The sequence below is a fragment of the Sturnus vulgaris genome, chromosome 4, assembly GCF_052056855.1.
Source record: "Sturnus vulgaris isolate bStuVul1 chromosome 4, bStuVul1.hap1, whole genome shotgun sequence".
Lineage (NCBI taxonomy): Eukaryota > Metazoa > Chordata > Aves > Passeriformes > Sturnidae > Sturnus > Sturnus vulgaris.
The window spans coordinates 13155938-13168212 of NC_142246.1; the positions used below are offsets into that span (position 1 = coordinate 13155938).

The 12275-nt window shown below is 35.5% G+C and overlaps 1 long non-coding RNA gene across 4 annotated transcripts in view; it reads left to right on the forward strand.

Annotated features, from left to right (window-relative positions):
• The window catches only part of LOC148223883 (uncharacterized), a 182418-nt gene that overhangs the window by 58021 nt on the left and 112122 nt on the right, over positions 1-12275 (forward strand). For all 4 annotated transcript variants that reach the window (XR_015803023.1, XR_015803024.1, XR_015803026.1 and 1 more), the window contains exons 2-3: positions 8352-8527; positions 11952-12003. This is a non-coding gene — a long non-coding RNA (uncharacterized LOC148223883). The remainder of the gene's footprint in view (positions 1-8351; positions 8528-11951; positions 12004-12275) is intronic.

A 12275-nucleotide genomic window follows, 5' to 3' on the forward strand; every position in this document is an offset into this window, starting at 1 on the left:
TTTTTCAGGGTGTCTGTGCCTGGAAGCACAGAAAGCTCAAAAACTCCAGTTTCCTGAGATCCAACAACAGCTCTAATCTAAAGTAATCATCCAGGCTCACTCTGTAGTCAGTGGAGAGAAAGAGCTATCTCCAGAGAGCTATTCATTCTATCAACACAGATGAGATGAATTACCTTTTTTTCAGTGTTCATCTCTCTTCATTGAATACAGAGGAGTGTAGATGGTTAATTTAGACTAAGAATGCATTTTTTTCTCCAGTCCTTTTTTCTCTGAAGTATAGATGTTTAGCATAAGGATTGGGCTACAACAATGCAAGGTTTTTAAAATTTTTTGACTCTAGGAGGCAACGTGGTGAGGATTTCATGGTTAGTGTCTCTGGAGGCATCAATAAGGCATCTGCCAGCAGGGCTTACCTGGTAATTGTGGAAGTTCCTTTGTGGCTGCTATTCCAACCTCTGAAAGCACAGCCAAATGCCTGCCATTGCAGAGGCTGACTGGGCTCCTGTCAGTACAAACCCATATGTTCATCTGGACTGTGGTGTCACCTGCACCTGCAATGCCTTCTGATTTGGGCTGTGGAGCAGGTGACAGAAAGCACTCAGTTGAAAGCAAAGGAAGTGAAGAGTCCATGTGGCTCCTCCATCTGCTGTCTTGTGTTTCCTTCCTCGCCCACAGTACAGGTGCAGGTATTTTCATACAGGCTGTCAATGCGAACCTCCTTCCATATTTTTTGTGTGTACCATGGAAACAGAGATTACAAATGCTAATCACAGTTATTTTATTTTATTTTTTTTTATTTTTCTTTTTATATCAGGTTTCACTTGTGGTGAGAAATCAACACTTCATCTGTTGGTGCTAATTGGCTTGTGTTATGATCTCCACAGCAATATCACTTCTGAAACAGGTTTTCTAGTGAGTTGAGTGAAATGCCAGATGTCAAAAGTTCAGATTAAGACCAGTAATCCAAAACCTGAGATTTCACCACCCTTTGATTCCTTAACATTTCTGCTTAAGCATCTGGGGACACTTAAGAAACCCAAGCCTTCACCTTTAGTTAAATTGAAATTTCTAAATATCAGTGCTTTAATAGTCTTTAAATAAAAATGACAGTGAAGCACGAATGGACTTTATTAAATCTGGCATATTGTGCTCATAGGGCAAACAGAGCAACACAAGAGCAAAGTGAGACTGAAATAAATCATAAGATTTTCTGAGTGAAATGATTAAATTATTGCCCTTCCCATCCTTTTCCTTCATGTACATAAGACTCAAATTCAGTATCACACATCAATATATGAGCAATTTTTTTAAAGGAGGGGACATATTGGTAGGCAGAAGGAATACCAATCTCGATGAAAGAGTATTACAGCCCTTATTTTGAAAAGATGTCTAACATTATGCTTCAGGGTTTAAGTTGTTCTGTTAGTATTGGCAACTGGGGGACTAGGAGAGGCAGCACGTATGTTTTTTTTGATCCAGCATGGAACTTTTTACTTTGACTACTTGGATTGCTGATTGTGCACGTTGAAAATTGAAGTAGAGAGAATTGAGATTGTGGGGAGGAAGAGGGGAGAGAAGGAAAAGAAATAAAATACAAATTAAGTTTGGAGTGTGACAGTTGTGTAACAAATGAGAAGGGAATCATAACAGGGTTGTCAGGAAAATGCTACATGATTCTTCACAGAGACATATGCATCTATGAGAGATAAACTATCCTTTCCCCTCTCTTGTCCTATGAAACCTACTTATAGTTTGGTTTCAACAAGTATTACAACTCTACAGTTTTGATATATCCATGAGGAAAATTGCCTCAGCAAGCAATGTCAGGCCCAAGACTCCTATTTCCCACATCTCATTTAGATTTAATGATTTCGAAATTATATAGCAACAGACTAGGAAAGCTGGTTTGTGCTCTTGTCCTCTGTGACTTCAACAAATATTTTCTTTGCATGGCATTCTACCAGAAAATCATCTCTGTGTCATCCTTTGCTATTAGTACCTGTGCTGAATCATATATTCAATGTGACACTCAAGCAGAGAACTAATATATCTGAGATCCTTAAGCAAAACTTTCATTGTCAAAGCTAAATTTCCAGGCTTAAGACGGAAGTTTTTCTTGTCTAAGTGAGTTTAACTGCTAATTAGTACTGAGTTCATGCTAAGTTGTTGTGGTTCAGAAAGTGCCTTTAAAAGATGTCTGAGTAGAAATCTTGTGCCAGTGAAGCTGTCTTTCTCTTTATTCATCTAGACAGGGATAGAAGGCTCCTTCATTATGGGGTTGGTATTAGTATCTGAGCTAAATAACACATGTACACAAAGCAGCTTTGAGGATGCTCTTTACACTTCCTGTCAATCTAAAGAACTCTTCTTTGTCCACAACAGCAGTTTTGAACACAATCATAGGTGACCTTATTTCCAGTGTCTTGACCTTATTTCTGAGATCTGTCATCAAGCATTAATCCATTTTATAGTCCTTAAAAAAGCCTTAATAAATAAAGGTAAAAGCTTAGCAAAGCATAAGTGAAAGTAATAGATAATACAGATTCAGTTTAATTGTATGAATGGGAAATAAGATGACTAGAAACTGTCGTCAGGAAGGAGAATCAGAAATAACAAATTATTCAGGGCTTTTTTTTTTTCAGGGCAAAGTTTGAAAGGTATTTCAATTCAAAATAGACCAAAAGGTTTCTTTTAAAACATGAAATAATTTAAAATCATTGAAACTTTAAGTATGTGTATTTATTTGTCTTATGCGGTTGAAAATCATATAACAATATTCACTTAACTCATACAGAGTAAGAAAATAATTCTGCATTACAGACAGGATTATAAAGAGATGCTGTGCTTTAAAATGGTATTTGTCTTGCACTAATCTTATGTTCAGGAGTAGATTCTAGTTTCCATTAAGTTCAGTCCCTTGGGTCTTTGAAGCTGTGTCTCTAAACTGCAGTTAGCTGCCTTTCCAGTGAAATGGTGACTCATTCATGATATTCAAGTTAATATTTGAAGTTTTGAGTACAACCAGTTTTTAAAAAATTATTATCCAGGCACTCTGATTTGATACTGCTTTTGCATGTAACCTGTCAGTTTTTACCTGCAGGGTAATATTCTTTATTTATCACTGTATTTGAGATTATGATTTTAAGTGAAGCTCTTTGTTAGCCTGAGAATCAGGTTTCTTTGGCAGCTGTTGGTTCCCAGGTTTGATTGCAAGAGCAACTTCTGCAATAGAATTTCCATCAAGTTCATTACTTTAATGGTAATTTGTGTGACCTCAAGTGGCTTTATATTTCTTCTTTGGGAGCCCTTGGTTTAGCACCTGAGAGTTTTAAGAGCTAGTTTTAAAGCTGGTTTTATTCCTTATATATTTTTTCATTCTATAAATAAGTTTTATGTTCATTTATGTGATTTTATTCATTCTATTTACCCATTTTATTTGTTTATTTTTTCTCTTCCTTCAAAGCTCTTGATCTTCATTACACCTGTTAAAATAATTTAAAAAATGATTTTTTGGGGGAGTGCTGTGAAAACAAATCTGTTTTATGCTGTTTTCAGCATAAAATGCCTTTAATTTGGAGATAATATTTGTCAAAGGGCATACTTTCTTCATATATCCTTGGAAGGGACAATACACCCTTATAAGAAAATCTTGAAACAGAACCAGAAAAATCTTCAATGTATGCAGTACCTATTTGCTAGCATTTACATTTAATTAATGTAAATTGAAGATTTACAGTAAAATGAAGATGGAAAATGCACCCAGTAATCACAGGAATGTTGCAGTACCACTTGATTATGGTGCTCCTTTCTTGGTTTATATGTCCCTTTCTTGGTTTGCCTGTATCTTTTGAAATATATCCATGCAATTCACACTTTATATGTAAAATATTTGTAAGTATTTAAATTACAAGTTCAGAACTGTGTCAGGAAATCTAGGGTTGGGACAAACCCTCCCACATAAGCAAAATCTGTATTTAAAAGACTGTTTTCTCTTGCATATAGGGCAAAAGCCATAATAGTGACATTTGGTGTTGTGCAATAGGAAAAGTAGAAATAGGAGGAATGTACATAATCATTCCCCTCTTGGACTTAAGAAGAAACAGTGATTGCCAGTGACTATTTCAAAATGAGGAAAGGAGGGCAAGGATTTTCAATACGTGTAAGACTTTCATGTGAAATAGGAACTGAACTCTTCAGCCTTGTCTGGACTAAGTACGACACAAAAATTTTGGGATACTCTAACTAAAAAAGAAATTTAAGAAATGGAACTCATGGTTTTTGAAGTCCTCCTGTTATCTCTCTGGACATTAATAAGGTAAAATAACGTGTACAGCCCTGATAATTTTCAGAATGTATATGTACTGACTTACAGCTGGTGTAGCTGTATTGAGCATGTCACAGCTCACAGCAATGTTACCCACATTAGTAAATAATACAGTCAGTGAAACTACTATGCCACTAAATTTGTAGGATTTGTCTCATATTCCCATACCTGGTGTAGATACTGAGTCACTAGAAATGGCAAGATTCCATGTATACTGAAACTTAACTGGCATGGCTCACTCATTACAATAAATTATGTCATGAAAAGCATCCATAGGAGAGATAGAAATGAAAGTAGAAAAAAAAAGAAGTAATAATGTAAATTTCAAGGAAAATCTTATTTTTTAAACTGTGATACATCTACCAGTGACTTTGGTCAAGTGCCACTCAAAAGTCTCAGACTAATAGGAGTTGAATGGCTCTTCAGCTCCATTAATTTCAATTAAAGGAATCTGATTCCTATCACTAATGGTATCTGTTCTTGTCATCCTTGGATCTTTGAAAGTTTTCATTGCAGCAGAAGAAAGGTACAATTCAGGAAATGACCTGATGTTTACTGAAGTCAGAAATCTGTTGGTTAAGAATGCTGTTAGGTTAAGGTAATGGCATTTCTGTTACATTCATTTCCTTCATGTAAAACTTACACTTTTAGGGAAATGATAATGCAGTGGATGCTCAAATTCACTCTCTCAGTTTTAAAAGGTCATTATTTATATTACTGAGCACTGTACATTCCATACAATTTACATCATGACTCTTCACAATTTCAGTTGTCACTTTCAGTGAAAGTATCTCAGATCTAACTGGCCTCTGATAGCTGTTAAATCTTGCATGTTGCAGGACTGCACTCACACCATGTTCTTCTCAAAAGATTCAGAAGTCTGGCTCTAAAAACTTACTAAAATGCTGAGCTGAATATATATACAGCTTTTTAATTGTCATATTATTCTGTAAGAATTTGATGCCGTCCTTCACAGTTACATGAATGGACTGGTTTTCATTTGGAAGTAGAGCTTTGTGGTATGTAGGCTGTTTTCCTGAAATTTCTGGAGCTGTCAGGTTTTGTGCATCCTGTGTCCATGCTACTAAGCAAAGGAGGGCCAAGAAGGGGCCAGTAGTACTCAGTCTAAATGAGAAAAACTGGATCATACCTGAATATCTTAGGACTTGTCTCCCCTACAGAAGAGCTATCTTGAAAAGAGCTGCCTGGAGTGAACTGAAGTAAAGGCAGTGCTGGCTAATGGTGACATGATGCAGATGATTGGGGATCCACTCTCTCTTCCATTTGTGTATCTTTTTTTATTACATTGCTTGCTCAACTTTCTAATGAAATTAAAGCTATTTATATGCATAATTTATTACTGAGATTTTACTATTACATCTATTACAAAAAGAACAAAAATATGGTTAAATCAAATATGTAAATAATTTACTAGATCAATGACTCCCATTAGTCACATCAGCAAATATATTCAGTGAATAACCTTTTTTTTTGATTATATGGCTGTAGCTGAAAGATACTCCATCATTTTAATTCCCTATTGAAATTTAAGGAAGGACTCCTAGATACAATGTTTTAAATCATGAGGGTGCTGATCTGGTGAAAGTATCTGTAGATCATAAATTTACACTAGATTTTTATTCTTAGAACAAGAACTAATGGATTAAATCTTGCAGAATCCTCCAGAATAGAAAGGTTGTAAAGGAACTGTGAATCTTCCTTGATCTCTCAAAGAAGTTGCTTGTAGAGTGTGGCCACTTGTCAAAAGGCATATAAGGCTTAATACCTGTAATCTTAGAAGAAAAAGCATTGTAAAGATGGACACTTTTGAAGGAAAAAGTGTAGGGGTTTGAGGAGACAGAGTTGTAGAAGGAAAATGAGAATTTTTAGAGTCAAAGTCTTTTGGGTCCAGAAGCCATTAAAAAAGTTGGCTTTATTTCTATTCATGATAAAAATCTCTGGTCATAGAGAGCTATGCAAATGGCATCATTGTAGTTCTATCACTGCTGTTCCTTTAGTTCTGGTAAAAATCCAATAGTCTCAGAAGATCTGTCTACAGTAGAGATGAATTATTTCATCCACAGATGTTCTGAACTATGTAACCAACACTTTCTCAGGAAAAATCAGATGAGAAAGCAGACCATGGAACTTGGACAGGTGTCACTGTTACATTTTTGGAGGCTGGCTTTTAACATCCAAGTTGGTGCCCAAATAATCTGTATACTCCCACTGCATAGTTTGTGTTTTGGCGAAATGAGAATCTCTTCATATTGAAAAATCACAGATTGAGAGTGAAAGGATAATACTGAGAGAGTGTAGAGTAGTTATCATTTGTGACAAGTGATAAAAAGCCAATGAGGTAAAATAACTGAGCCTTTTATTTCTTTGATAAATTCATACATATTTATAGAAAAAAGATAATCTTAAAGCTATTTCCAGTTTCATGGCTTGTTTTGTTTATGTTCAGTTATTATCTTTACAGTTTTATGAAAGCACCCCATGCTGTATCCCTTATTGTAAATCATTAATGCCATGATTGCTATGAGATAAGTAAGATTAAGGTTACGTTATCCAATTGGTATCACACGCCTTTGTTTTGCATTACTCATTTAATACATACTCATTTGGGGCAGATTGTTTAGAAAGCTATTTCTTCAGTTATAGTAAGGGTGGATATGAGATATGTTGATTTGAGCTTTTATAAAGGTTAGTAGACAGAACGAATATATAGGAAAGAACAGGAGCACTAACTGCACTAGTTTTAGTATAAAAATTGTAAGTAGGTCAAATAATTGTAGCAATTACTTTGGTTAATTAAAAGTAGGGAGATGGAAAATTGCTTAGAAATATTTATCAGTTTAGAATGGGATGTGAGAGGAAATATCCAATCCAGTTTAAGGCTAACAAGGAGTATGAGAAGTTAGAATTCAGGACAGGACAGGAATAACCTGTCTAGAACCAGTGATAAAACAACGGAGAAAAATATCAAGGTAACGTCAGGGACTCTTAATGATCAGCAGCTCAGTTTTATTTCTAACCTGAAGGTGGAATGGTGGAAGGTGGTTGTAACACACGGGGTGCACTTGTTTTTTTTTTTTTGTGGTAAGTGCTCAGTGTGTGTCTAAGCTTGACCAGGCAAACCTGCTATGATGTATTCCACAGAAGGTTTGTGACAAACTCTGGAAGACTTGTGAGTGGCAAAGATGACACAGCAATTAAGGACCATCGTCATTTACTGCCTGGTCTAGTGCCTCAAAACAGTGGATTGTCTCCTCAGCAGTAGTTTGAGCTGCTCTAAATATTCAGCTTGCCTGTACAAAAAAAAGAAAGGACTGCTTTTCTCAACAGAAGAACAGATGATCACCCCAATCCTTTTAAAAGACAAAGATGCAGCATATTCCTTGGTTAAGCCTGGCTCAGCATTGCTAAGTCTGTGCTCCCTTGTTTTCTAGTCTGTCTAAAAGAAGCCATAATGAGGAATTTCGAAAGCCAAGGTGACTAAAAGGTCACTACTAAAAGGTGACTTGATACTTGAAGGCTATGCAAATGTGAGTACGGGCTCAGGCTGTGTAGGCATTGATTACAGGACCTAAAGCAAGTGCACTGCAGAATTTAATGAGCTGAACAAGGACCCTGGTCCATGGTCAGAGTTTGAGACCATGGCTCTGTGCCTTAGGTTGTAATGCAATATGTAACTTGAGTATGTATTCTATCACTATCTATTGAAACTAGGTGGAGTAGTGTTTTTTATTTCTTTTATGACTCATTCTTCATAACTTGGTGGGGGGATATCTTCTGTTAATAGGCTTGTGATTAAAACCACATGGGGCAGCGTTCATTATCTCTTCTACAACTCATTTTTCGTCTAGGGAAATATTTTTTGTTAATGGGCTATTGAGTCTTATTGCATGACTGATAAGAATACATCGTTTTATAGTGAGATGCTTTATTTAGGGGGAGGAGCCAAGCATTTCTTATTTAGATAAAAATCTGAGATGTGGAGCACCAAGACAGTCTTTTTCCACAGGATTCCCAGAGGAAGACCAGGCCCTACACCACAACTAGACCTTCAGAAGAAAACTGCACCCTTCCACAGGATCATTGCTTCAACAGAACCACATCTGTCACTCCAGGAGGACTGCAGCTGCCATTTAATCAGACTGCTACCAACACCCTGACCAACAAAACACCCTGACCAACAAGGTATCAGGTTGCATTCTGCTCTGTCAGTGTGTTATTGTTGTTTTTTGTATTGATGCATTTTTATTTTAATTTCCCTAGTAAAGAAGTGTTATTTCTATTCCCATATCTTTGCCTAAAAACTTCCTAATTTCAAAATTATAATAACTCAGAAAGAAGGAGTTAACGTTTTCCATTTCAAAAAAGGCTCCTGCCTTCCTTAGCAAACACCCATCTTTTCAAACCAAAACACTCTGGACAATCAAACTGGAAATGCTGCCTGGGCTGTGCTTATCCTCATTTGAATGGAACACTTGGTATTCTGACTGTAGGTTTTTCCATGTCCATAACTGTAAAGATTAGGGATTGGTCAAGACAGCCAACATAGAATATGGGGCTTTTGTTTTGTTCCTTTTCTTCTGTTAAGGGAGAGCTTTGTGTTTAATAGCATAATATGCAGAACTTTTTTGATCTTGAGAAAAAAATTTCTAATGTGTTTATCTCCAATTCACACGCTTGCATCTGAAATGAGAAGGGAAGCGAAGCCTTGTTTGGATCTTTAATCTATAGGAGTTAAATCTGAGAAGTTTAACAATGTTGAGAAGATTCACCCATCTTTTTAATTTACAAGCACTCCAGAGACAGAAGTGAAATCCACTTACATCAGGAAGGGAACTTTTTCTAAGTTACACGTCTTGCTCCACCGAAAGTGCAGTTGCAACTGGCATCCCACCCTCAAAGATCCATTAAAGTGGATGTAACAGAAGTTTGCAGGCACAGACATACAGTTGATTCTGTGGGCCTTGGTGCATTAATGCATTTGATTCAAACGCAGTAGGAAAAGGTTCCAGTTTAGAGAAGAAAAGAATTTACTTAAACTAATTTGCTTTGTAGAGACCTAAATGTGCTTGTTTGGCACAAAACGTTGGCTTAATTTTTTTTTCTTACTGTAATTTAGATATTTGTAGTAGAAATGTAAAAATATATTAACATTTTACAGAAAACAGGTCAAGAAAGAAAATACTACACAGGGAAGAATTTTGTTTGCAATTTTTAAATGTAGTATTGGAGATTTTATTTTCGCAAATTAATCTGGACTTGAAGAACAAAGAAACAAAAAATAATGTTAAACCACTGATCATTCTAACAGTAATTGCTCTCAACTGTTGTTGTGAAGGATTTCTGTTCTTACTGTATAGAGCTTCATGTCAGTCAGGGATGCTAAAAGTTCACCAATCAAAATAAATTTGCTAAACAAGTTTTTAATATATGCTTACTGAAAATGTGTGATTTCTGAATTGTATAGCTGTATCTCAAGTATTGTACACTGGAGTAGAATGTGCCCCCAAATGTATTTCTATTTTTCTTATGAAATATGAGTTCCCTAGAGGAAAACATTTTAATATCTCCCATATGGCCCAACTTATGAAGCTATGGAACAATTAGTAATTTTCATAATTAAATGAGTTTATCTACATTCTGTGTGATAATAATACTTTATACAGATAAAAAGACAGCCTACAAAACATATTGTGATATAGCAATATTACATAAGAGATATGGTTTGACATTGAAACTTTAATTTATTTATTCTTATTTCTTTAGGCTGCTAAATCTTAATGATAATATATTCAGATCAAACCAAAGTATGCAGCTTTTTACTAATACTATCCAATGATAGGAACAATAATTTAACGAGCCAGTGAATGTGTCAAATGGAAAAGAACAACATCAATATTTTAAAAAATTAATTAATGAATCCTTATTGCCTCATTTTATCTTTGTTCTATTACAGATGCTTGTTTTACTTTGTCTATTTCTTAGAATTCTTAGATATTCAATCTGCAGAAGACAACTTTCCCCATCTCTAATCTAATGACTGCATCTATCACTTCTGCTGTAGCTTCCTATATTACACTGTTCATTCTAATACTTGAGTTGTATGTTATGCAAAGATGAAAAAGTAATCATCATTGAATATTAGAAGGTTTTTTCAACCCTTATTTAACAATTCATTTCATCTGGTGAGTCTATAAAATATGGCAGAGGAAATTCGACAATCAACTCAGCAAGATATCTCAAATTTGGCCTAGTACTCTAGGCATAATTCCTTTCATCCTTCTTGAAGCTTATGCATGTATTGTATTTTTCATGTCAAATTCTGGCTGACTCTTTATCCCCTGATATCCTTGCCTTTGTTATTGTGAGGGCTCCAGGAGAGGCCCCTAGAAAAAAAAGCAGTCACAAAATTTCTCTTGTACATATCTTTTTTTAATTTCCCAGACTCCTGCTACTATAGAAGATATTGGTTAAATACAAGAAAAAACCCATTTTATTTGTTCCCAGGATAAACATAAACAAAAACCCTAGTATCAAATTTTTCTGTGCTGCAACACTGACAAGACAAACATATGTCACATGGTTGTTACAACAATGACCACCTTTTATATTTCAGCATTAGACTAGTAAGGGAATTAACAACGCTCAAAATTACACAGAAAATGTTTCTCTTAATAAGAAAATGCATGCATTTCCACCAAATATCTAATTTACATCTTATTTCTGAAACTGTAGTCACGAAAGGAACTGGACTGAATAGCTGAATATCAATGAGGGACCTGTTTATTTTTGGGGGACATGGGGGAAAAGATACCCTGGTATAACTGCCTTGGCATTAGGAAAAACTGCAGGATCTGATGCTGACTCCTGTGATTTAGCACACATATTTTTGAATATTTCTGTCTCACTTAATGCAAGCTGTTGAAGGGATGATGCCAATACCAGAAGGATTTTCTAAGAATTATGTTTAGTAAGACTTTCATAGCAGGACTAAAAAAATCTTGCGACACCAGGAACTTTGAGGTGATAAATTTGAAATGGGTCATTCCTCCGTTTGCCCCCATGAGGCAATGCAGCTCAAAGGGATGCTGTTAGAGCTCTACCTTTCACTGAAATTTGGTTGAGTTAAATTTTGCATGGAGCTTATCCAATCCTTTGATTATTTAACAGAAGCAGTTAATAGCTATTCCACTTGTCAGAAAAGGAAAATCTGAACATGCTGAAAATAATCAAATATATTACAACAAATGCTCAATTTTCACAGAAGAAGGACTTCAATTATCTATTATAAGTTGTTGCTTATCAGTGGCATTGCTGATAATTGCTATACCTCTAGGAGACAAGTAATAATTTTTTCTTAAAAAATGAGTGTTGGAAACCACTGTGTATTGTTTAGCAAATGCACAGCAGAGCAGTTTTCAAAGGCTGGATTTTCATACAGTTCTAAGGTTAGGGCACTACCCTTTGATTTAAGTTTTATTGATGGGTGAACAATTGAATGATTATCATCTTATTGTGATAATTCCTGTCTTCTCTATTTTGTTTCTATCATTAAATCTCAAAGCAATTTGTAGTGGAAGTAAGTATTATTATTATTACTGGTTCCTAGGAAAAGCAGAAGTCACTTGTCCAGCATACAGGGCTGAATCAGAAATGGACAGGTAAGTGCATCAGGTAAAATTATGTTTGGTTGTCTAGTGGGACAAGATGTCTCCTGTGCAGAGGGAAAAATCCTATTTGTTTCATCTTAATTATGCCATACGGTAGATCATTCCTTAAGAAAAAAATAAGCCATGGTGTGATTCAACAGCAAATATATAGATACAGAGTTTTGTTTTAAGTATAGCTAGAGAGTGACTACTAGCTTGGCATGATTAAGCACTTACTTATTTATGGTGATTTTATGCACCTATGCTGTGCATCTGCCACAATC